Source organism: Solea senegalensis, linkage group LG17 (assembly GCF_019176455.1).
Source record: "Solea senegalensis isolate Sse05_10M linkage group LG17, IFAPA_SoseM_1, whole genome shotgun sequence".
Lineage (NCBI taxonomy): Eukaryota > Metazoa > Chordata > Actinopteri > Pleuronectiformes > Soleidae > Solea > Solea senegalensis.
The window spans coordinates 1,913,888-1,941,573 of record NC_058037.1 but is presented as its reverse complement, the minus strand read 5'-3'; the positions used below and the strand labels follow the sequence as shown (position 1 = coordinate 1,941,573).

Sequence of the window (27,686 nt, the reverse complement as noted above, 5' to 3'; positions counted from 1 at the left end):
GCACAAATGACATCATCTTGAAATGTGCACCTCTGCGCCTGCAGTAATGTGCATCCTACATTACTCTGAACCACGGGCGGTCTCCATTCACTTGTATCACAATGTCCTTCTGATCATACCCTGGACGGACAAACTGCAGAGATCATCACAAACGTGTTAATGGCTCATCACGCGCCCTGGATGGGGATGTCGGGCTCGGGCATTGATTAAACAGGGATTAGTTTATCAGAGCTGTAATAGAAAATGCAAATGAGGATGAATATGGACACACAGCTCCTGACTTCACGTCTTTCAAATGTCTCCCTGGCTGTTATTCAACTCCACCCCCTGCTTCTGTTTCTGTGAAGCTTCTTTATACTTCAGAGTTCACAGAGTTACTGTTAAATCAGGGATGAAAACTTTGTTATTTACTGAAGCTCAGCCATTTAGTCCACTTGTTTTTATTGTTTTTAAATCATACTTTTACTGTTTCTATTTTATTTTAATCCCACTGTTCTTAAACGGCTTGTTTTTATTGCTTTTAAGTCAAACTTTTATTGTTTTTATTCTATTTTAATCCCAATTTTTTTCAATCCTACCATACTTAAACAGCTTGTTTTTACTGTTTTAAAAGCACTGCAATGATAATACAATTCATTCTTTATTTATCGTTTATTAAATTAGTCTTTTTAGTTTGAATGTTCGGTTTCAGCTTCATCTGATTTCTTTGCTCCGTGTAACAAAGAAATCATTAAAAGTGAATCATTTTGGTTTGTGGACATTTGAGAATATCATCATTTCTAGGTTTGGTAAAAAACTATTTGATTTTCTGACATTTTACGGACCAAACCATTAATTGAGGAAATAATTGACTGATTAATCGATGTTGAAAATAATTGTTAGTTGCAGACCTACTTAGATACTTTGCTTATTTGTTTTTATGGTTTTTAAATCACACTTTTATTTTCTATTCTGTTTAAAGTCTAATGTTTTTAATGTAATGCTTAAATTCTACAAAGACAGTAGAACAGACGCAGATAATATATTATATTATCTGCGTCTCTGAAGCAATTTGCCGTGTCTTGTGCCTGATCGGTGTAATTGAAATCAATTAAATGAATAATAAATGAATCAGACGTGCACAAACGGCGCGACTTCCGTTTCGGAGCTTTTCCCTTGACAAACACTGGTTGTTTCTGTTATGTTGTAACTTCAGTAGGATGGAGTGAGTGGCTGCCTGTGGGCTGACACAACTCTCTGACCTCTGTGGCTTTTTGACGGTGTTGCAAGAACCCGTTAAAATGTGCGCTGTCATCAAGACAACTTTAAAAAACACAAGGCTGTTTTTCCTGTTCCTGAAAGAAAAGAGACATTTTTCTTATCACCCTTGCAGTGTGGTTTTCATCTGCAACTGTCTCCGTCACAGATAGAACATCCTGCTCGGGCTACAGCGTTCAACTACAGACTAGGGGACGAAAAAAATCTGTAATCTGTAAGTGAGCCGTGCATTTAATAACACACAAGTAGTGGCATACGACGCGTTCAGTCACACACACACACGCGCGACTGCTCATGATGATAAAGAACACACTCATCATCAAAAACAGCGACCAAACCTCCTCAGATGAGGACGTGCACTTTTGGTGGGGCTTTCCGCCCCGACCGCAGAGGCTTCACTGACATCCATTCTCCACACCGCAGATAAGCTAAACAGCTTTTCAGAAGGTCACCGGGTTGATAATATTGATCCTGAGGTAATATGTGCAAGACAGCCAGCTCTGACGCTCTGCTGCCAGACTCTGATTACACACTGAAGAATGAGAGTGCTGCTTTGTTTTAAAGAGCTGGGAATAAATGATAAAAAAAGAGACATATGAATCACTAACTACTGTGCAGTTATTTCCAAAGCACAGCTCTGCACAAATAAAAACACAGATTTCTAAAAGACACAGCTCGTTACTATCTCAAAACTATCAGAAAGAGAGACTATGACTCAGAAAATGCAGAAACATTAAACCTGAAATGGCAACGTTGTCATATCAGGCTGCAGCCGCACTCATTCTGCTCAAGTTCATCTCGAAATGGATCAAGTGCCTTTCAGATAGAAATCAATAGGTGTCTCCCAGTGCTTCCATCTCAAGATTGAGGAAAGGACAACACAGCATCAATCTATCAATCTATCGACACGGAGGAAGGTATTCATGCACGTGATACTTCTGGATCTGCTCCATGTCCTGATGAGGATCTGATTTACTTTGCATATGCAGATTTGATCAAGAAAGTTGAGACAAAAAAATACATCAGATTTTTTGGGAAAATCTGATTCATGCCATGTTTGGACACGTTTTAACAGATGCATATCCAGTCTGACCGCTCAAAAAAATCAGCACATATATAGTAGAAAACATTCGTATCTTTAAGTTCTCATCCTTGTGCAGAAGTTAACTTGATTGTGTCTCATGGGATAATCTATAAGACACTGAACTGAAGCTTGAGTTCAAAAACATCAGCCACGTCTTCCGTGTTCGTTACGCACCATGACTTGACGGTGTGATTTTTCATCTGTGTTTTAAAGTCGTCATAGACATAATTACACGAGCAACCTTTATAGATACATTAGTTAAATCTAGACAAATCCAATTTGATCACTTGCAATTACTAGTGTGCACCGTCTGCCCGAAAATGATCTAATTTTGCCTAACATAATAACACAGCTCTACTGACGTGAGGCATGTTAATATGATGTCCTTAGCAAACACTGGTATGGTCAGGTGACAAGTCATCCAGGCTAGGTTGGGTCCACTGGGTGCAAACAAAGCTGCAGAGCAGTCCAGAGAACTGCTGCTGCTGCTGCTGCTGCTGCTGCTGCTGACACTGATGAATGGCAGGGGCTGAAGGAGCGAGTTCTCATCCGCACAGGCCAGAATGCTCCTGGAGCGTTTGTGCAGAACCTGCATCTCTCTGCAGTCGAGCCTAATTAACACCAGCGCTACTTCATCTCGCAGCAATGGAAAGGTCCAGGCAGTGACCTCAGCCACATGAATCAATACTCAAACCACCGCAGAGATTTACTTTTAAAAAGAAACAATTAGTGCGGTGGACAAGCCGCACATAAACCGCCAAAGACAGCTGGATTACACGCTAAGAAACTCATTATCAGAGCGGCCGGCACGTGCATTAAAAATGCATGCAGGATAATTGTGCCTTTGACATCACGGAGACATCAGAGTCAGAGTGGACGGAGAGGGACAACAGGGCTTCAGTCACCATGACGCAACCAAAAGACAACAACAGACGTTCGAGCACTTGTGACCAGGTGCTTCTACAAAACCTGGTGTCGCTGCGCCGCCTTGCACTTGTCACCGAGTGTTGGTTACACTCACGTACAGACGCGTGCTGCTGACTAATCCCTCTTAAACGCATACCTTGACAAACAGAATCGAGACAAAGGCAGCACAAGCAAATACACACATCCTGTCGCTGAAATGAGTTAGATCACTGAAATGCAGCCAATGCAGGGTACGGGAGCTGCACGTACACTTTTTGTATTTCTTAAGAAAACATCTTTGCCTTTTAAAAAGCAAGTTCATGTTCACACACACACACATATATATGCTATTACCTCAGAGATGCACCGGTCCAGTCATCTTGTTATTCCAGTCTTTGCTCTGACAACTTTCTAATGTCTCTCACTGTAGTTTACTGACAGGATCTAGCCTATCAGTGTCTGTGGGTGGTGAGTATGACTGAGCAAGTGAGGTATGTTTGTGTGTGTGTGCGCGCGCGCGCGTGTGTGTATTTGTGTGTGTAAGTTTTGCATGTGCGTTGGCATACCAGAGTATTTTTGGCCCCTGCCTGCTTAAATGCAGCTTGCATGAATCATGACTTCCCACATAGTAGGTCAGTGAGCAGGGTGAGTCATATTGCTGTCTTATATGGTAACACACCGCACATGTGATAGAAACACTGGGGTTATCTATAGACCTGGCTCCATGTTTCAAATGTCTGCAGCAGAGTTACTCTGTCTCAGCTCCGTCTCGGTCCTCACATGATCCGACAAAAAACTCACTCCACTTTGTTTAATCCCATCTGTGACGCGTCTGTGATTTTAAGTGAATCTGAGGTTCAATAAGTATTTCTGCCCAATATTCTGCTATGACTCAACATGAATCAGATTCCATTTGGTTTCCACTTGACACAGCTTCAGCCTTAAATATAAACACAGCATTAGCGCACGGCATGCACACGGGGCGCCGCAACGGACGGGTAGATAATAAGTGTCAGATTCTAGTAAGCAGGACAAATACATATTGTATTTCTCACCTCACGCTCAACGCTCACACCAACGAGGCGCACACCTGCACAAACAACAATCTGTTTGTCTAAACCTCTTCCTGTGCGATTGGCTGAATCAACAAGGAAACAAGTTTGGTGTTTGCAGACAGCCTCGGTGTGCAAGTCAAGAAAAAACACCTGAAACAAAACACCCCAAAACCATCACTGCCAACAGGGACTTCGGTCTCTGAGAGATTGGATTAGTATAAGTGAAGTGTTCCCCAGCTGCAGCCAGAGAAGGAGCAGATCTTGCACTAATTAGGCCAGTTGACGGGCAGGCCAAAGGACTGCTAGTGTGAATGCGACCGAGCCAGGAATATGTGTTGAATTATTAATGGGGCTCGCTGAAAATGGCTGGAGTAAAGAGCGAGGGAAACAATAGATTTGGTGCACACGTGAAAAAAAAAGAAACGCAACTGTCATTTTGAAAAAAAAAGAAGGCATGCTCAGAGCTCATGGAAAAAAACAAAAAAAAAAAAACAAGTGGAAAGTCTCTCCACAGGAAAGAGTTGACACAGAGACATCGCCCACGTCAAAACCTCCAAAAGCCACGTCTGTGTGCATGCATGTGTGTGTGTGTGGGTGTGTGTGCAGCGCCAAGAACGCATGTGTGTGTGTGTGTGTATGGTTGAGTGGGCTGCAGGGTACAAGGCTGTTGATAAGTCAAAGAAAAGCAGAAGAAGAAGAAGAAGAAGAAGAAGAAAAAAACACACATCATTCTGGACGTAAAGTTTAAGAATTGACGTTGTTGTGGCGACATGCATGAATGTGCAAAACCGGTGTGAATATCCAGCTTAGCTCAAAACGCCACGACGCATCCAGGCAGGGATGAAGGCGAAAGACAACATCTACTGATGAGACTGATTGTAACACACACACACGCTGACAAGCACGAAGAGAAAAGCCTGCATGTCTGAGAAGTCAGGGCCGGAGCTCGACACTCACATCATATTCTCCATATGTTTGTTTACCTGCTATTGCAACGTCTTGGCGTGAAAGACGACACACGGCTCACAAACTGAGCTGAGCTGTTCTCTTCCAAAACCGTCATGTCTGACACGACACTCCACTCACTCCAGCTCTACTTTTCTTCCTGAACAAGGTCACAGTGGGACAGTACAAACAGCTGCCATTCACACTCAGATGTCTGACCACAATAGCAGCATTTCCACGAGTGACTAAAGTACCGGCACCGGTCGACACTCGTGTGACACGCGGGTGGATGAGGTTCTTGGAAGTGCAGCAGGTAACGAGTCTGAGATCACAATGTCTTTATCTGCAGATACATGAGCTAAGAGGAAGCATCAAAACAGATTTGCAACACGGGGGGGTCAGGTTTTGCTGTGAATTGATATTACAATATCAACAACAACACACTATTTAAGTGCTAATGACTTTGTTATTTGTGGATGTCGAACCAGGATCCTGCTGCTTAAGGTGCAAGACAAATAGAAAATACTGTAGTTGATGAACTTTTGTTGCTTGTTAAAGTTTGCTAATGTTTTCTCCTCTCATCAGACGAGCAAAGACAGACACACTCTCCATCTCTGAAACTCCTCTTTCAGAAGAAACCTGCACGCACACGCGCTCTCTAAACTGCCCTGTGATTGGTCAAAGAATTTGCAAAGACTGTAAACAGAGCCCAGTTCTCTTCTTATCATTTACATTATACTAAAAGCTTTAGAATGCCAAGCAGAAGTGGACCGAGACTGTATTTAAGAAATGGATGGAGTCGGTTTGAAGAGTGAAGGAGGGGAGGAGCATTTATCCACCAGGGGGCGACTCCAATGCTTCTTTTATGGGAAAATTAAGTACAATTGAGTAAATTATGTTAGTTAGTTAGTCTTAGTCATGTCACTCCTGACATACACACCAAAACTAATTCACTGCATTTCTGACGCCAAATGGAGGCTGCAAATATTTTTGACATTTTCAGAAACCTCAAACCATCCCAAGAAACGGAAACCCGAAATACATCAGTTCTTATGATTTCTATTTTGCAACAACATGTGACTTTGACTGTGGTGAGCGTGACTCCTGTATCTCTCCGGGCCTCCAGATAATCAGACTGGTCACATAAAAACACATACGTCATTCAGGCGGTGCGTGTCCTGGGATCTGCTGAACAGCCGCTGCTGTCAGTTTACACCATCTGCGGCGATGCCAGTTTGAGGGGCATGAGGGAGGAGGGGGAGGAGGAGGAGGAGGAGGAGGAGGAGGGAGGAGCAGCAACATTCACATGTTCTTAAAAGTCCAGCCCTTGCTCTCACATTACCCAGCCTGAGAACAGCCATACCAGGGATGACTTGCAGGAAACACACACACACACACACACACACACACACTGTATTGACTTGTAAACAAAGTGTTATCCCTCACCTCAACCATTACCAATTAATGCCTAACGCAAACCTTGACCTCAGCACAATTGAAATCTTATCCAAGTGCCTCAGAAATAGGTTCTGCCTCATTGGAACCAGGTTTTGGTCTCCATAAGGACTGCTGGTCCTGACAAGGTCAGTGTTTATGCCAGAAAAGGTCCTTAAGAAATAAAAGAACACACACTGCAGGAAGTATGTTGCTCAGAGATAAACGAATCACATCACAAAATCTAAAAGTTGATGCAATAGTGTGTGATGATCATGTGAGGTCTTACCTCTAAGTATTTGGTTTGCACATGTTTGAGATGTTATTTTATTTTATTCTACTGATTAAACGATACATTTTCTTTGGTCCACAGAATGTCAGATATCCAGTGTACTGTCATAGAGCATAGAAACTAGAACATTAGCACTTTAAGAAGTCTTTATTTTATATAAAAGTCAATAAATGAGTCAATTGGACAAGAATCAATTCATTGGTTATTGTTGCAGCCGTAGTTTCCATTACAACCTCCACAGCTCTGTTTAAGTTCTCTTTAAGTCTAGTCTGACAGTTTCTTTCTTCACTCCACATTCACATCTGATGTTTGTTAAAAACTTTGCAAAGTTTCACACAAAGTGGAATTGATGTCAATGACTTCTATTTGTAGGACATGAATTTGGCTGGATTCAGTTTAGTGTTACGCCATCATGAGTACGTTGTCAGTTTAAATAGGCTTTTCTGGTAAATAACAACATCTGACTGCATCAGTAAAACAGTCACAGATTTCTGCCAAAACACAGTGTAGACAACTACTTAACTACGTTATGGTCATGTTTAGGCTGTCAGAGGTAATTTGGGTTAAAACTATCAAGGGATTTAATATCCATGAGGCTGGAGAACATGTGACCTTGACATTTGACCCCAAACCTGAGCAGGTCATCCAGGAGTCCAAGTGAATAAAGTAATAAAATTCCCTGCGGGTGTTCTTAATTAATTGTGTTGAAAAAGAAACTTTTTTAGTTTTGCTGCTACATAACATTTACAAGCGTGAGATCAACCTGACCTTGACCTTTGACCCACCAACGCCAACACACACTGATTTACACGTGTCCAGTGTGGACGTGTAACTCTCCTGTGAATTAAATGCTGAGGTCCATTTACGTCAGAACAACCTCCGACAACGCCCAGCTCATGCTGCTGTAGCATGAAATAAGGTTTTCACTATAAGAACATTTGATAAAGATTTGGTATGAGGTTCACAAAAGTCTTGGATTGAAGGTGGGACTATCACCTAAAACACCTTATCCTCATGACTCTTACTAATAAGATTCTGGACGTGTGGCATCATGAGGGAATTCAACACTTGGCGAATTGCTTCGACAAAGGACTTTTCATAATATATAAAATATAACTTGTCCAATCAAACCTTTTACTGTTATCTCCAACTAAGATTCTTTCTGAGAGCTAATTTGGGTCCTGAAATGACTCTGGCTGTCATGAATGATGTTGAAAGGTTTCTTTATGATGAGAACACGCCTACATTTATTTCTAAAATGTTTCGCCTGTTGTTGAATGAGAGTCTAGAATGAGATGGGAGTCAGATCTCAGTATTGCAATTGATGAACAGTTGAATTATTATTTATGTTTAATGTTTAACGTTTTGCCCTTTGTTATGTCTATACTGTTGGTATACTGACATGTTTGAATAGATTATATATATGTGTATATATCAAACTGAAAATAAAATAATCCAAAAAAGAACATTTGAAATGAATGAACATAAAAACTACCACTCGTCAGAGGATGTCAGCTGAGGAGGTGGTCTCTCATGTGTCTCCAGAACAGATTGCATTCATGCAGCACAGATACGTGACCCCTTGTGATTAAATCTGAGGATTCATTCAGGATGTGATGAGATGCTAACAGTGATCTTCCACTACATTTGCATCAATGCCTCTGTCAACCAAACCTAACCACAGTCTCTGTCTGTGCTATGGCAACATCAACACGTCGTCCCCGGTCACAGCGTGTCCTTGTGAATGCACATACATCGACTGTATAGAGCAGAAAATGTACCATAGGTCACTCTAAGCTGTCGACGTACGTCAACACTAAAGCTGACTGCCTCAAATCAAGTGCGAGGGCACAGACTGAAAGGTTACGGTTTCAAGTGCGCGCAGATGTGACACATATTGTGGTTTGGTGGCTTTTGGGCAGCAGCCTGAGGATGACTCAAAGTGAGAAGAGAAAGTTGTGTTTATTGATTGGACTCCTTCATACGCCCCGGCATCACAAGTCACAGTGGAAATATCTGCAGGGAGGAGGAACTGCATCATCACCCATGTTTGATCGGTTTTCATCACTTGCTACGTTCTGGGTCATAAAATTGCAGTGAGAGACTATTTTCTGTTTTTTAATAGTTGCACAACCCGTGACTCAGCTTTTTCCAACAACTCAACTGTTTTTTTCTTCTCCTGTCAAAACCTGGCAATAAAAAATGAAGCAGAGCTCTCATAAAGTCCTTCCTATGTAATTACTGCATTTGGATCCATCGTAGGGTGATTTATTTTGACATGGGTGGGCCAGTCGTGTCATGCAGCCTTTAAAGCAATCTGTTAAACACAGTGTTGCAATCAAACTACTCGTGTCCGCTGTTCACTTTCACAAAAATCGATAAAAACGTAACAATACAGTGAAATACGGCGACATTTTGGGAGACATTACAAAGAAAAAGGTTTATAGCTTATTTGTGAACAGACTCACGTTTTGCTAATAAAACACTACACGATGCTCTGCTATGAGATAAATATGAGTCAAATGACAGTTTGTAATGTAGAGATTATGAGGAGAACCAATAAATGACTGATGATAAGATCTGTAAGAGATAGATTTAGGGGGACATAAAAGAAGCTTGGGTTGAGATAATGATGAATGAATGTTTTTGTTTAATTATAGCACATGATAAAACATAACAAAACACTCATTTATCATTTCAATTAACATGTAAGTAAATACAAAGACATGAGTAGTTAATTACTAGGGAAGGGCTTTTCTTTCTTATTTCTTTTATTCAACTATACACTTTTTTTACAAGTACAAAAGGTCGAAAGTGACTATTTGCGATATATTGAAAACAAAGTTTCTACAATGACTGCCTCATTTTGCGGAGCAAGCATTCATGTGTGTTTGCGGAAGTGATGCCGTTTACGAGACCTCTTGAATGCATCTTGTTAGCTGCTCCTGTCAACTCAACACGCGGGGAACCCTGCATTACTCCACTAGCTCTCATGTGCTGGAGTTTAGAATGCAACTAGAGGGTTGTCGGTTTGAATCCCAACTAGGTACACAGTACGTACTGACACATACTCAGGACATAGAGCTGTCTACTCTGCTGTTGTTTGCTTCTGTGAGGCTATGCTAATCAAAACTGAAGTAAATTTGAAAGAAAAATAGATTTTTGTTTTGAATGGATTTATTATCTTTGAGGGATAAGAATCACGATTTTTACATTAATATTTTAATATATATTATTGTTTTTGAGCTGTAGACTTAGTGGTTTACAAGATGAAGCCACATTTACTGCTTAAACTCAATGTAAAATTCCTAAATAAAGAATGTGAATGTAGAAAGAAAGCCATGACAGTGATTGATTGTTCCAAACAAATAAACACTGGCTCTACATCCAAACAGCCATTGTGTGTATCAGGCCACTGGTCAAATAATTCAATTACAGTCTCGGCTCTTGAGGGGATCAATATTTATCTCTGGCAGTATTGATTTCTTTTTGATTAAAACACGCAACTGAAGAAAGTTCAAGGAGAACAAAGACCGCGGCAGAGTAAAAAGTCTGACAGGTGCTTTTCTTAAAAGTCTCTCCATTACAAACCACAAACTGACACCAAACACTGTTGAGGCTGAAGTCACACATTGCCGACACGGTGGTACAGTATAGACTGCATGACATTTTTCCGAGTGGCGTGCGATTGATTTTTCCATCGCAGCTGGAAATGACTGATCCAATAATCAGTTCTATAGGCAACGCACAACAAGTCAGCGGAGGACTATTTGTTTTCACACATTGATTCGCCATTTCACACACGGGGAAATAAATAACAGAGGCAGGTTTTTTTTTGCTCTTTTTTTACATTACAGGGATATTTGTGCTCTTTTGGAATTAAGAACCAGGTTGAAATACTGACACCAACACAGCTGCCGAGGGCCACCCAATAAAATCTAAGCCTGCTGAGGTCTAAGATATTTTAAGAATATAGAGTGTCTTTTTTGACTGTGAGCTCTGGGTCTCCAACACCAAAGTAACCGAGAGAGAAAAACACTGCGACACAGGAGCTGCTGCTGGTAACAAAGGATTTCAAACACTAAAGCCACACAATAACAAGTTAATTGTTAGTTTTAATTGACAGATGGAGGCAACAGTGGATCGACAACTCCTGTGTGTCGTGATGTGAAATCAAAGATTTTCTCTATGGAATTTGGTGCCAGGAGTGAATGATTAACAATTAACCAAACTCCTGCAGCAGCAAGACGCCAGTACAGAAGCAGGTGTTTTTCCACAGAGCTGATAATGTATATCTTTATTATATACACAATAAAATGAATCTGTGCCGTATATTGAGTCATCGTTATTGAGCAAGTAAGGCATGACCATGGGAATAACAGAGTGAAAGGGAACCAAAATAAATGCAGATGGTGCCATTTTTTCTGTTGTGCAATCAGTTTCAACCCCATCATGAAACGCTTAAAGACGTAAACGAGACTGTATCAGCTCTAACAACACATGACATGACAAGTAAAACACGGTTGCTGACAGACAACTGTGGCACATGTCATGTCACATCCTTCTGACGGTTATTATGATTTTGAGAATTTCTGACGACGGTATATTTTACAGTGTCAGTAACCCTGAGACCACTATCGCTGGCACCTGCTCCCAAATACAAGTCAACCTCCACACTCATATGATAAACTTAGCCTGACATAAAGGGAGCTACACACTGTCTGAATGTATCTGGTTTCAGTTGGTTAAAGAAAGATTCCCAATTTTACCGACGCTGGTTGAACTCAACACAACCACCTGCCGCTTCAGTTCACCTCAGGTCTGAGGTTTTCAGCCTGTTTAGGTCATTTCTTTGCTTCCAACACTGACCAGGCGACAACATACAGTGACATTATCTATCGTGTATCGTGCGTCGAGTGTCAAATGAATGAGAAAAGACCACAACTGCACTGACGATGGACATGAAACATGTATAGAACTGTGTGTCTCCTCAACAGCTTCATTCTTGATACTTTTCTTTCCAGATTCTTCTAAGATTTACAATCATTTCGTTTCAAAGAGGTTGAAATGATGTCCTATGAGGCCACTGAATTTGAATACTTTAAATAGTTCAACTGTGGAGTCCAGTTACATTTGAGAAGAATCCTTATGATAATCCACTCACAAGGCAACAAGCATGTCATCCTTTAGTCCAAGATAAGAAAGGTTTAAATAGTTTTTTTAAAGGTACAGTAGTGGGTATATTGCTGATAATATTGCTCTATGCTAAATCGGTCCCATCGCGGGAGACGTTGACCAATCGCAGGGCAGTTCAGCAGGACAACTGTACAACCACTCCACTCCAGGACTGACAACAACCTCACAACGTTCTGAAACGTGAGTATTTTAATAAGCAAAGGACGCAACGTACCGCAGCTTTCACTTTTAATGTTCTTTCACAATGACTGACGTGAGCTGTTACAGTAAAAGGGGGGATTTGTGAATTCACAGCTGCAGCGAAATTATTTTATCTTTCTATTATTCTCCGACTTGTCTGCTGCTGCCTCGCTTTACTAGAGCAATGTCGCTGTTGCCTCCGTCCGTCCTGACAATTCAAAAAATTCAATCTGATAAGTATTTGTTTCTATTTTAAGGGTTTTTTTTCAGGCTTTGTCTCTGCCGTGTGACCAGCTGGACCGATCTCTCACCCTGGCCACAGTCAAGGTCGTGCTCTTGTGCCACTTTCACCAAACGCAGAGCACAAACACGACGCTGACATGACAGAGGAAGACTGCCCTCTTCTCAGATCAGCCCAGAGAAACCTCCCGGGGGGGAAAAAAAAACTCAGACGCAAGCTGCTGCTATTTGCGGATGAGAGACAGCACAGGCTGAGAGGACACGCTGGACGCTGGTCTTTCTCGTGGCTCGCGGTTCCTGGAAGGCATGATTGATGCACGTCTCTCCCTCTCTCTCTGCTCGAGTGTCCTCAGCGCTTTAGCTCGTCTGTGGACGCGGCTCTGTCTTCAGCTCCAAACGCAGCTAAATGGCCCTTCTGTATCCTGCCACAGTTTCCTGACCGAGGTCAGCCTCTCTGCACACCACAAATTACTCCCTGAAACGCTGGCAGACGGGGACAGCGAGAGATTGCCATTTGCTTGTTTATGGTTCAGACTGTGCACTAAGTCCCCTATCATAAGAGGCTATTTTTAGCCGTCTAATCCTTCGGTGGATTTATAATGGTCCAGACTGGCCAGATGACAAAAATAAACTTAAAAAGCTTCATGTTAAGGCATATACTGGGTTTATGTCTCATCTCTCATTATTTCTTTTAACCCTCTACGTGTCTGTTATGAAAGAGAAAACTCCCACAATGCATCGTGCAGTCACAGTAATGAAAAGTGATGCACGGTGTATCCACGTCAGCCTCATTACGGCAGATGAGAACAGCAAGTGTTAAAGTGTCTGATTCATTTCTTTCATAACTGCTGGACGTGACCCTGGACATTCCGCTCTGCTAAGCATTAACCGAGCAGCTAATCTGCTGCGGTGGGTGGGAACGAACATGACCACACACACACACACACACACATAGACTGCAGTAACTCCCACCCCCCCAAAATACCGTTAAATGTGTAGGATCGTGCAGCAGACATTACCACACACACATAAAGAGGCTGAGTGTGAACCTCTTGCCCTTTTATAGCGTTATAAAGCATCACACACTGGGACGCGAGTCTCTACTATTTTCCCATCATTAGTGCCATCATCATTCCAGCTTGCTTGGCTGGAAGCAGCGACATGCAAACGTTACATCACATGTCGTCAGTTGGCCGTGACTGAGACGAACGCTCAACATGTCAAGGTTACGGTGTAAGTGGAAACATACAGTGTTCGTATGAAATGTTCCTTTAAAGCGACGGTGCACTCTGAGACACTCGTCACAGTTCTGACGCCATTAAAGACCCTCAGGAAGAAAGAAAGAAAGAACCAAGGTTTGTTCCAGGCGGAGGACAGAGAGGTTTAGGTTTAGTTAGTGGTGTTTTAGACAGAAGGTGGGTCTAGATATTTCATCATGTTTGCAGAGGAAGGCGCGTTTGAAAGCTGCACACTGTGATTAATCGTATAAGGTACAACTGATCCTTTTTGCTGATCATGACACTTTTCTTATCTGAAGAGCAAGAGTTTTTGCTCTTCAGATAATTTGATGTGAGAAACTGAGAAAAAGTCATTTTCCACCACTTTGGTTAGAAGAGAACACAACTCACACGCGAAAGGAAAACTGTGGGTGTAACGAGCAGCAACGTGTGCAGCAGCAAGAGAAGAAAAGAATAAGCAGCGCACACAGAAAGGATGTTTCAGCGATGCAGAGCCTTTTCTCTGCCTCCACAATGAGATAAGACTTGATCATTCTGGGATGTGATGTGATGGCAGGCGATTTATTTTCCAGGAGCTGAGTAATGGGCTCTGCTCCATGTGTCAGGAGAAGGTGTTTGACCTCGATCAGCTGCTCCTTCCATGCCCATGTCCACCTAATGTCCCTGTGCAAGGTCCAGCTCACTGCACACTGTGCCCTCACTAAATCCGCCTCCGCCACTGTACATCTGTGGAAATCATCGTGCCGCTTTTCTGCATCGCATCACCGGGATCACTGATCCCCGAGCGTCCGAGCCGAGAGTCCACACATCATCAGATACCGTCCACTTCAATGCAGCTCAACACCCAAACATCTCAAAGTCACACCACGTAGACAAACAGTGATCAATCATGTTGAACCACAGAGGGCTCGACAGTCAGGAACTGGTTTGGAGGTTTGGGTTTCAGCTTGGTAAACAAGACAGTGCTACTTTTGGTCGGTGGCAGACGCAGCATGTTGGCAAACTGGTTTAGGTGGGAACTAGATGCAGTTCAAGACACTGGACTGGACTGTTTTACAACTGGATACGCTCTGCTGTTTCACTGCCAAGAGATACACAGTGCAGGAAGCTTAGCTTGTTATGTGATAACTGATATACCACGAGCACTGCAGCGGTGGTTTTTGACACCTGCAATTTTAATTCAGTGAAATCAGACTGCTTCATGTTTACCTTTGTTCAACTCAGCAAGAAAACACATTTGAAAGGGCTGCTAATACCAATTACTTTCACCGTGTTGATTATTATCAGAAAAGTATAAATAGTAACGTTAATTGATGTAATTGATGATTTCTTCTTCTTCTTCTTTGATAAAAACAAGCACACCATAAAATATTGCTACATTCTTATGATATTATTTCATTTTATTGAAATAGCTATAATGTTAATTGCTAATTACTGTTAATCAGTGGATTAACCGTGCAGCGAGTTAATGTCAATGACTGAAAAACCACAAAACGTGTTCAAATTACCAATTAAAATAGTTGCCAATTCCGTTCAGTAATAAATTAACAATCATTTAATTGTTGCAGTCTTAATCCAAACACGGCCTGGAGTGGTTGATTTGTGTTTTGAACATGATCCGACCTCAGTCAGCCTGCAGGATCCAGACATGTCTTTGCAAAAGAGCAGGATCATTGGAAACATAGATGTAAACAAGGCTGCTTCAAAACCACATTAGCCTTATTTAACTGCACAATAACGCCATCAAATTCACCACGTGTTACCTGCAAAGTTACCCATGATGGTTTACGAAACATGAATTATGGCAGTGTCGCTGAAAGTGTTATAACTCTACATTCCTTTTTCCTTTTTCGGGAACGTTTTACAAGCGCGGATCAAAACGGCCTCAGGTCCTGCTGCCTCCTCTCATTTTGGTGAACTTTTCTCACCTCTGCAGCTTCAACAGCTCGTAAAGAAGAAAAAAACAACAACGCTCCACAGACCAGACTTCACCTGTCAGGGCGACAGCACTGAGTGAGTCATGGTCCAGCAGCAGCAGCAGCAGCAGCAGCAGCAGCAGCAGCAGCAGCGTGCCTCAGGGTTATCTGAGCAAAGAGCTGACGTCAACTCAACTCATCGCTGCTGTTTTTCTGCCTCAGGACTTTACTGACAGAATTGTTTTTCTGCTTTGTTTTGCTTTGTTTTGCTTTTTTTTTTTCTTTTTTTTTTTTGTTAACTTCAGGAAGCAACAATCACGGTCACACCCTGCACTGTAAACACAACCATGCCTTGTGTAACTGACACGGTTAGACGGTATATTTGTGATGAGCTGACTTATTCCGTACTCTTTCACATCCTGTGCGACTGCCGTAATCCTGTTTCTAACAGTTGCTCTCGCTCGTCACAACAAACTCTTCGCGGCTAAGGTGGCGGGGGGGTGGAGTGGGTGTTACAGCGCGGTGGGGCGGTGCTGTGGTGGTGGAAAGGACTGCACAGGAGACGCGTAAACAAAGTGCACACAAAGCCACCGGGGGGTTGCTGCAGGGCATGCATCCCCTCACACACACACATACTCACACGGAACTCCACGGATGGACGTGGAGGCGGGGAGTGGGACGTGACAGGGGCTTTTGGACTGGATTTCACTTCCCCATTCCCTCTGAATAGAGTGGCGTGGGGACACGTACACGTATGCAGACATGCTAAGTGTCAAAAACTGTGCTGGAGGATTAGTCAGCAAGTGCAAAAACAGGCTGGTTCTGCATTTTAAGTGGCTCATAAACGAGAGTTCGTCAAATCAATCATTGCAAAAGTTTGCACTTGAGTCGGGCAGAAGGATCTGTGATTTTCAATTGTGATATAACGTTTTTGGGTTAAGTCATCACTTACTGTGACTATTCATAACAAATACATACAGAACAAACGGTTACCAATGATTGCATTTATAAAAATAAACCTTTCAACAGCAACCTAAGTATTATCATGAAGGTGCCAACGAGTGTCAAACAACACAAAAATGGTATAAAGTTATACTTGTGTTAAGATGAAACTACAATGCTGCTCAAAACACATCAGCTGATCCTAACACTGACCTCAAAATACGACCAAAGAAAGTTGTCATGATAAACTTCCTCAAATCAGTCAACGATGACCGTTAGAATGTTTAAATATCAGATGATTTAACAACAAACACTGAAAAAGACACTGTGTGTAATGTATTTAAGTGTTTGTGTTTACACCCTGCACACACACACACACACTATAGTGATACACATTGTAACAGTGAAACAATTCTGAGGGAAAAACTAAAACTTTTATGATATTAATATTGAAGAAAATGATATGGCAAATATTGTTACTGAATTATCACACAGCCACACACACAAACACAAATAACGCCCTGAGTTTTGTGTGGTTTTTTTTTGCTCCCTGTGCCTCTGAGTCATATTACGAAGGAGGAAGCCAGCAATGAGTCAGAAAATCTTCCACAAGCCCAATAGTACATCTGAGTGCTGCATGAATGACTCCTGGTCAGGGACTGTTTGTCTCTCGACACAATAAATAACTCCGGTTGACGAGACACAAGTCGCTGTCTGCTGACATTTACTTCTGCAATAACAGGAGTGGAATGAATAAACCTGGTCTTAATGCAGACATGTAGACACTGCAGTGAGGAGGATGAACTTCCTGAGGTCAACTCTGCCCCCACACACACACACACACACACCTCATAACAGCGTCACTCATCACACAAAAGCTTCATTTATGCAACAATACAGCTGCTTTGTCTATAAGAATCATATATATATATATATATATATATATATATATATATATATACATATATATATATATATATACTATACACAGCGTTCTATAAAGCCACCCTTTGAAATTCCACTCCACTCTGCAGATGAGAAGAAACGTTCATTGTTAAGAGTCGAGCGCAGCGTCACATCAAAGCCCAACTCCAATTACGTCAGGTGTCCCCGCTGGAGAGAGACGAGAACGGAGAGGAGGATTGTGGGTAGTGATCAATTCGAGCCTTTGCAGGAGAAGCTCTTATCTGTCCAGTAACGCATGAGGAAACCCTTACTGTTGGATTCATGAGTCATTTACACCATCGCATGCTATTTAAACTGCAGTGACTTCCACACACAGGGGAAGCTGCCATAAAACAAAGTGTGTTTCAGATATGTCATCTGTTTATGCGATTATTTAAAATATCCGTAATCAGTAGTTTTGGGGGTTTTTTTGTCTTGGGATTTGTTTTACGAAATGACAAATAATGCAAATGAGGCGGAAACTAACAGGTTTTTTTATGATTTGATTTGTTCTTTGGTCGATAACATGTTAGAAAAGATTGAAAAATGTCGATCGTGTTCCCCAAATCTGGAACTGGTGACGCATCTTGTTTTGTTCACAAACGCTTTCTTTGTGATACGGAACAAAGAAAACAGACAATATTCACATTTAAGAGAAAAAAAACAATACATTATCGAATTACATTATGATTCATTTAGTAATTAATTAATTGTTGCAGCCCTAAATGGAAAGTCAGCTACTTACTGATGTGTACTGATGTTAAATATGTCAATTTAATAGAGAAATTATGGTTGTAACCACTCAGTCCATGATAACCAATGGTAATACGTTTGAGTTCAAATCCAAAAGCAAAGTAGATTTTTTTGCCTAAACAAAACATCAACGACAACCAGTTAAAGCCTAACCCTAACCTTAATCTAACCACAACTCAAATCTTAACCTTAAACTTAACCAGTTACGTCAGAAAAGATCCCAAAGACGTGACAAACACAAACACACACACATTCCCATTGAGAAAATGACAGGCGGTGTAAAATCCAACCATCCAACACAAAAAGTGCTGCACAGGCTTGACAGAGGTGTATCAGAGGAGGAGGAGGAGCAGGAGCAGGAGGAGCAGGAGCAGGAGCAGGAGCAGGAGGAGGAGAGTACTTCAGTGTCTCAAACCACTGAGAACTCACTGAATTCAACCACTTATCGACCAGGTCTCCACATCCTCTGGTGAGCAGCAGGTATAAGGTCACCCTCCCTCCAAGGAGCCACTGTTTACACAGTTGATCCCCGGAGAGCAGCAAAATGGTGTTGCTGGGCCTCAGTGCCTGATATTGATGTCATAGTCCTCATCTCCACATTATCCCTGCTATTGATTAGTCTGATCTCAGCCTGCAGTGCTGCTGAGCAACAACAAACAAAGAGCCTTTTTTCTCTCTTTCATCATCACACTGACACCCACGTACTTTGAGAGAAGCCAAGCTTTTCCTCTGTTTATCTCCCCCCTCTCTCTCTCTCTCCCAGAATCCTCTCCATCCTCTGTTCGCGGTTCATCGATGAGCGCTGCGTCAATACAGCTGAGATTCTCTCAAGTCTATATTTCACGTTAAAATTAGCGAGCGACCCAAGCGTTGATTGTGACTTTGTATTTGGTTAAATTGGTTATAATGTATTAATACACATGTGCGTTTCTATATATGAATACACGTATGTGTGTATCCATATTTGAATGAATACATTACTACTTGATGTCTCCTCACGGTGCAGTCGCGACACTTGCCCACAACTGTCTTGTAACCACTTCATTTCACAGTTAAAGAAGAAAAGAAGGAAGGATCGCGACCTACTATTCTTACAACTATGTGCGTCAAAAGCAGAGCAGACAAAGAAGAAATGAGCATGATCACTCGAGTTCTACATCCTCACTGACGCCGCTCGGAGCTGAAGCTGCTAAAAACCCCATGTGCACGGCAGAGTCATGGGACCCAGGACTGAAAGTGAATGAAACACACGCCCATTTGTAAAAAGAACCTGTTTAAACCTGGTATTTTTGACCAGTGCTGTAGAATATAATGGTCCTGAACTGCAAAATCACACAGATGGCTTCAATAGTGTTGGGCACAAGGCACCGACGAGTGCTCATGAAGCAGCTGCTTTCACTTTCCATTCATGCGGTGAAAGCAGAGTAGACAGCTCACTAATAATCGGGCCCAGCGTGTCGCTGCACGACACCACCTGCACTCGTTCAGCGAGTGTGAGATGCGGCGCTAACTCTGCAAATGCTAAAAAGCCGAAGTGATCGGTGACAGAGACGCTGCAGCTGCCAGGAGCTTTACAGTAAGTGGAAAATGTGATTCACCCACTGTAACCCTTCAGACCGAGCAGAAAAATTAGACGAAAGAAATCAGTGGAAATGTAGGCTGTGCCTACTACCCCTCATTGTTTCCACAAAGGAAAATGTACAGAGGGTTTTGACATATTCATAAAATCTAACTGTATACACATCCCTGCCTGCAGGACGTCTTCCTCCACTGGAAGATGTGGGCACAACATTTACCACTTTCACCTTTTGCTCTATGACTAACTGTGTCACGCATCACTTTATGCGTGACTCACTTACATTTAAATTAAAAAAAAAAAACACATCTTAAATGATCATTTCACTTTATTATAACTTTCCTTTTCGTAGTTTTGACCTCCATTTAGAATTGTACTGCAGTTAAAGCTCATTTATGTCTGCAAAAGCTCCTTAATGCTCACTCAGAACAGCTTTATTAACATATAATCAGAATTTATGTGCAAACTGACATTTGTAAGTATAACACATGACTACATGCTGTTATGTATGTGCAGAGTTTATATCTTTAACATCTCCAGAGTTCTGCTCTCTTTAAATAAACGTGTGACATTTAAATCTGCCTCGTTTCATTAACTTGTACATTTCACACTAGACTAAAATAAATCCACTGCAATTAGGAAAATTAATTCTGTGAAAATTCCCCACATTGTACATTTGCATTATAGTCAGTGACACACTGCACATATGTTTGTTTGGGCAATGGAAGAGTGTGGCAGGATATACACTGTAAAAATATCCACCATAAAAAGTTATTTATAGTTATAGTTGCAGATTAAGCCATATTTTATATATGAATATTATAGAGTCCAAGGATAAGATAATGAGTTAAAATCAGCTCAGTATTAAAAAAGTAATTAATGTATGGCTGACTGTTACATATTTATTTTATGATGACGGCTGTGCAGCATAACTTAAAAACTGGAATGCAACTTAGTGTGGAAATGAAATACATAATGAAGCTGCAGCTGCAGAGAAATGGTGTCACAAAATCACTTTATATCACTTTAAACTGTTTAAACTGTTTAAACGCTGCAGCCTGACTCTAACACACCAGCCTGTATCAAGCAGAGTGTTAATGTTGTGAAGTAAACGTCGCGCTTATTGTACTCATTTAGTTTCAAAAGAATCAAATCAATTGAAAAGTCAAGTTCATAAAGTTGTTCGCATTCATTTGATTGATTAAAAACAAGACTAACAACGGTACGTGTTGCTTTATACTTTTCGTTATAGATTTAAGAATTCTGAAATTGTTTTTTTTAATGATTTCTACATTATTTTTTTTACACATTTTGTTGCTTATTTTAACCATAAAAAGGCCAGAAAATGTCCTGTAACTAAGTGTTTTTGTCCATTTTTCCAGAGTAACTTTCAATATCTGGCAGTTATTTACAATTTACTGCATGTTAAAAGAGTATATTAACAATTTAAAATGAAGTTTTATTTTAGTTGTCTTACATTTGAAATTTGAACAGAATAAAACATTATTTAAAGTAACATTTGTTTGAGTCTTTGTCCCAAATGTCATAAAAAAAGGAAACTATGTACAGGTGTTTTTCCAACTCTTTCCTCTCTGCTGACTAAGACTCTTCCTGAAACAGCACAAGGGAAATTACCGTAATAACTGTCAATTCTCAACTTTCAGAAACCGTCGCGTAATTACGGTAATGCAAAGTGCGCCTGCGATACGCTCTGTGTTAAAGGGTTATATAGAATAATGTGTGCCGTGGAAATCAGTAGATTAATAATATATATACCAGACCCCCCCACATCCCTCATACGAGAGATAAAATGTTTTAATAAAATGAGATTATATATAACAGCAACTGCTCCATGAGGTTTGTTCTCTGCCTCTCCTGACACCCAGGTGGCAGCGGCAGTGACACCTTTCACTGTGTGGATTTGTGCCGTGCCATCTCCCCGCGCTCTGCTGGCCCTCTGCCTGGACCTGGACTCGCCTGACACTCACTCGCTCACTCACTCACTCACTCACTCAGTCACTCAGTCACTCGTGTTGCTTTTCAGCCTCGGCTCTGACATCAGCGCCGCTCGCGGGCTCAGGTCGCCGTCTCCCTCCAGCCCGGCCTATCTAAGGTTTCACGTGAAGCAAGGTGTAGTAGGAGGATAATTGGTCTTCTGATGTCTGGAGGTATCACTGTATCTCCCCAGAGCTAAAAATACACCCTCGTGTGTCCGCCTTCATACATGTGAGGGAGGGAAGGGAAGCCCGTAGAGGCCAGGCAGAGGTTTACAAGCAGTTTATTGATGATGGAAAAACAAATTAGACCGGCGTGGGGAAACAGCAAACCCCAAGGCCATGGCTTACTTACAGAGCACCATGGCTTCATTTCAAGATCTTTTTTACACGTATGAAATAGCAGAATGTGACGATTTAATCGAGCAGATGTAGTGCAAACACACACACACACACACACACACACACCTGGTTAATTATTCACAACCTCGAGGGTCTGCAGTCTGGCTGCGTACGAACCTGTCTGTCCTGGTTTTTATCGCTCAAGATTTCATTATTCCTGGCAACGACTCAACCGAAGCAACGTCATAGGACTTTCTTTTTTCTTTTTTTGAGTTTAAAAGGCAGGGGAGGGGAGGGTGAGGGTGAGGGTGAGGAGGAAGGGGTTGCAGAGCAGTTAAACCGACAAACCTGGCCACGATGGAGGGGCCAGGCGCACAGGGCCTCTGAACGAGTGTGGGAGGCAGGGCCTGTATGCAAGACTCGCTGAAACAGATGTCAAACAGGAACTTGTGTGTTTAACGTCCCCCAGCCTCCCCCACAACCCACCCCTTCAACAAGCTTCCTGGAGACACGATCTGCCTCGACGGGGGCTGGCCGACAAACTGCTGCCTCATACTTTACCTCGGTCAGCCTGTGACCTACTTTCTGCTGAGAGGTGGAGAGTCAAAACATAAGTACAAAAAAAAACAAAAAACAAACACAAACGCACAAAACACAGTGTGTGTGGGTGTCTGTCTGTCTGTCTGTCTCTGGCTGATTTGATTTCAAAATGAATGTCTAGGGAGTTTTTGTAGCTGCTCCCTGTTTGAGAAAGAAAACGAGTGACTTCAAGTGTCACTTGAAGGAGAAGAAAGCAAAGTCACAGAGAAACATGGTTTATGTCAAATAACAAGAGGCTAAATCGAAAGTGAACCTGATCAGATCTGAGACACACAGAAGGATTTCAGGTTAAAAGTTTGACTCAAACCCCAAATCTTAACTCTAATGAGATCCACTTATCAGAGACCATGGCAAAGGTCCAGCGTTCCTCTACATGGCACTAAAGCTTCGCCCTGTCAGCCTTCAAAAACCAGTTCCTCCGCGGCGTTCAAACACCTGGCATTGTCGCGCTGACACACTCCAGAACCTGCTCGCTAAATAAAATGAACATCTTTATTCTCATAAGAACACAACACACAAGTGTACAAGTAAAAATGACACTTTCTGTTTTGCCTGGAGTGGATTCAGTCCAGCATACAGGAAGCAATGTCGCTTTTTTTAATATACATATATATATATTTATTTTTTAACTGAACCACAAGCAACAGAAGCAACTTTTCAACGCAAAGGAAGAACAGAAGAGTGACTGTGAGCCAGATAAAGAAAAAAGATCCACCTGCACTAAAAGTTTGAGTGGCAGGTGGACCCTGAGGGCCTGAAACACCACGGCAGCTTTAAAACCTCTCTCTAACTCCAACATGAAGCTTTACAGACAAACACTGCTGCTGCTGCGAGGTTGAGCAGAAACCCTGTGTGTGTCTGTGTGTGTGTGTGTGTGTTTCTAGGTTCAACACTAAAACGTGTTTGTTTTTTCCATTTTGCTTCTTAAAAGTGAATCTGTTCTGGTTCATGTGACAGGTCAACATTTTATGGATTAAAACGCTAATCATTTACACTGTGAAATTCAAATTTGAGATTTTTGAGAATTTTGTTGCTTATTTTAACCATAAAAGGGCCAGAAAATGTCCTGTAACTAAGTGTTTTTGTCCATTTTTCCAGAATAACTTTCAATATCTGGCAGTTATTTACAATGTACTGCATGTTAAAAGAGTATATTAACAATTTAAAATGAAGTTTTATTTTAGTTGTACATGAGCCCCAGATTTTGAAATTTGAACAGAATAAAATATTATTTAAAGTAACATTTGTTTGAGTCTTTGTCTCAAATGTCATAAAAAACAGGTAAAAAAATGGAAACTATGTACAGGTGTTTTTCCAACTCTTTCCTCTCTGCTGACTAAGACTCTGATTTGCTGGCCTTCCTGAAACGACCGTAATAACTGTGAATTCTCAGCTTTCAGAAACCGTTGGCATTTTTCCGATAGCACAAACCGTTGCGTCATTACTTTAATGCAAAGTGCGCCTGTGATACGCTCTGTGTTAACGGGTTAAGAGAATAATGTGTGCCGTGGAAATCAGTAGATCTATTGATTAATGATCAATCAGCAGACATTGTAGTGGTGCAGGAATAGCTTTTTGGACTAATATAGAAAATAATCTTTTTTTTCCACCATCACCACCAAAGGTTTCATTTACATTTTAGCCCAAAAACACCCAATGTGACCTCTGCGGTGCATGTAAGCAGAGAAAACATGGAGGTGAAAAAGTGAGCACATGTACACCCCCACTGCCATTCAATATCCACGGGCAGATGATCCTCCCGTGCACCACACACAGTCCATTTTTCACCTGTAGTGTCTGCTGCTCTGACGTAACTGTCATGCAGCGAGGAAGCGCTGGATTCCCACAGAGACATGGACTGTCGTCGTCTCATCCGTGGACAGAGACGGCTATTGGCCGACTCACTCACTCGTGTCATATCCAGGCTTCTATCCCTACATGATGAGGATGTGTGAAGTCTCAAAGCTGGGGCAGGTGTCATTCCTGTATTCTGCACCACTGATGGATAATTCCACGTAAATCCAGCTTGTGATCCGAGGGAGAACCTCGAGAACCTCGAGATTTGACAGCTTTGGACGAATATGACATGTCAGGAGAGATCGACCAATCACAGGGCAGTTCAGAGAGAGGGCGCTCCTCCTGGGTGTTGCTCTGTTTTTATTTCTAGTGTTTGATGACCGAGTCAGAGCTGCTTCACACGACAGTATTCATATCTTTCATGCCCATTCACAGCTGTCTCGCCCAAGGACACGTCGACACGTACACTCACTCTACGACCTTTGTTTCTCAGTAATATATTAATGTTACATTATTACTAGAGTTACTATGTTACTAGAAGTTTTTTGCCCTTCTGAAGCTATTTTATGGTGCGACATAAAGGAAGCAGTTCGTGGTAATAGGAATATATGGAAAAGAAAGTTTTTTTAAAAATATGAAGTCAATTTGATGACACCAAAATGAGTGAAGTTCATTGAAACAAAATTTAATTTTATATTTTTTTATTTTTAAGTTTATATAAAAACAGATTTTAGTTTTCTTGAACCTAAATAATTTAGGTGTTATCAACTGAAATAACAGTTTAAAGTTTGAGAACCATTTTATTTTGGTGGATTTCAGAGACAGAAAGAGTGCCTCATATAAAGTGTCACATATGGAAAGCAATGGGCCCGATTACTATTTTATAATTACTTCTTTCTTGCTATGAATATCAGAGAAATCATTGAAACGGACCAATTTTGATTTGTGGACAAAATAAGACGTTTGAGAAAATCATCATTTCAAGGTTTCAGAAACACCGATCAACACTTTTTCAACGTGTCCTGACATTTGTGGACCGAACAGCTGCTCGATTCATCGAAAGAATATCCAACAGATTATGAAAATAACTGTTATTTGCAGCTCTAATGGAGTGAGAGCTCGTCTGCTGAGAGACAAACAGTTCATATTTTACTGCCCTGCAGAAGAATCACAGTAATCAACTCAGAGCTAAAATGCATCCATTCAAAAATCCATAATATCACCCTTTGGTCAGAGGACACTAGTGCACATCTGCAAGTCCAGCTGCTACTGAGTGGACGAATGAGACTCAACACAGACACAACACTACAACAGGGTTTGCAGCGATCGCCTGCAGCTTTCTTTACGACCAAACACTGAACTTAATTATGAACTCGGTGGAATGAGGTTTCAAAGGTTTATAGTCGGCCGTCCTCTGTCTGACCACGCTGAACAAACACAGGCACGGAGATCCAGGAAGATTCACAGGCTCATAAAGAGACAACGTCCCAGTGTAACAGTGGAGCTTCAGCCGCTCAGTTTCTATGACTCAGAGAAATGTTTCACTCCTGACTCACCGTGTTTACAACCTGCGGTCTCGGATAAATAGATGTCTGATAGTGTTTCCCCGACAATCCCTCGCAGGAAAAGGGTGTTTGCCTTAAACAATTGAGAGAGATTATGTTTAGATCTGGATTTTCAATAACGTCTTTTGAGAAATTCTTTTGAAAGACGTTTGTTGTTTTTTTTCCTTTTTTTCCCAAGGCTGAAAGTGATACGCATCTCCTTCTGAAGAGGTTCGTCATTGATCGCTGTAAACGAGAATATGGAACGAGCTGTGCTGCTGTAAAGGTCAACCTGCCCGAGGCGAGGCGAGGCGGGGCTTTCAGGACCATGGGAATGACTCCATGAACTGATGTACCACAGAAGTCCAAATGTGTGCGGCGCTTCCTGCTCTCAGACTTTTGTTTTATTACTCGTCATGCGCTCATGACCTTAACGTTTGTAGCTAGAGGGTGAGAACAGGGTGACAGGGGTCACCGGAATGGAGACGGGGAATATGGGTTAGGTTGCCGGGGGGGGTGGGGAAGCCAAGTGTCTTATGAGTGAGGAGGTGGAAGTGACGGAGCAACAGGGTTTCAGTGCAAGAACAAAACAGAGGGAGCGAGGAGGGAGAGGAGGGAGAGGAGGGAGAGGAGGGACGGACGGACTGCGGTGGAAGTGGCTGACTCAGGCAGGGTTCACCGAGTTCAGCAAGTAAATAAGTGACTGACTCCTCCGAGTGCATTCCAAGGCTCCACCTCACCCTCCCGCCCTTCCACCTTCTCGGGGGGATTCTTGGGGTTTCTGGGTCTGCTCTAAGCTCCGTGTGTCAACATTTCCAGACCTCGCTGCCAACATTTAAGGAAGAGAGGGGGTGTGACACACACACACACACACACACACACTGCTGCGTGGCTCATTCACTTTTTTGCTGTTTTTGCTGCAGATGAAGAGGGAATGTCCACATACCCACCTCCTCGTCCCCTAACAAAAACATCCAGAGGGTCCCGGTCAAATGAGCCTGCCCCACGAGAAACCTCACACACTGATGCTGGAAAACTCCTGTTCAGCCGCGTAAAAACACAAAATAATACATATATATATATATATACGTATATATAAGTGTGTATAGCTGTCAGTCATTTATGCAGATTAATAAAACCCTAAAGCAATTCACAATCTCGCCATGGCACCATCTGCCACAGCTTTTCCTAATCACCTCAGCCAGATGGGTTAGATCTTTAGGAAGCTTGTTTTCCTGTACAATGAAAATATGTCATATCGCACCGAAACACCGAAATCTGCAGTGTTTGGTTTTTTTTTTTTAAACAAAGAGCACAGATTGGCCGTAAAAATCGACGCCTTCGAGCGATTTCAGGTGACAGGTTTCAGGAGACTGCCCGGGCATTTCAAGTTTCAGAACCGACTATGTGTGAGAGAGGGGCAAAAAAAAGGTGGAATAGAAGGATGAAA

General features: G+C 41.9%; 1 protein-coding gene across 2 annotated transcripts in view; it reads right to left on the bottom strand.

Moving 5' to 3' along the window:
• bach2b (BTB and CNC homology 1, basic leucine zipper transcription factor 2b) overlaps positions 1-27,686 on the bottom strand; it is a 102,711-nt gene that overhangs the window by 48,365 nt on the left and 26,660 nt on the right. Inside the window, exon 1 of one of the 2 annotated variants that reach the window (XM_044048649.1) lies at positions 3,602-3,671. The exons of the other annotated variant lie outside the window; for it this stretch is intronic. The gene's annotated coding sequence lies outside the window, so the exon portion shown is untranslated. Of the gene's footprint in view, positions 1-3,601; positions 3,672-27,686 lie in introns of those variants that run through there. 2 annotated transcript variants of the gene reach the window in all.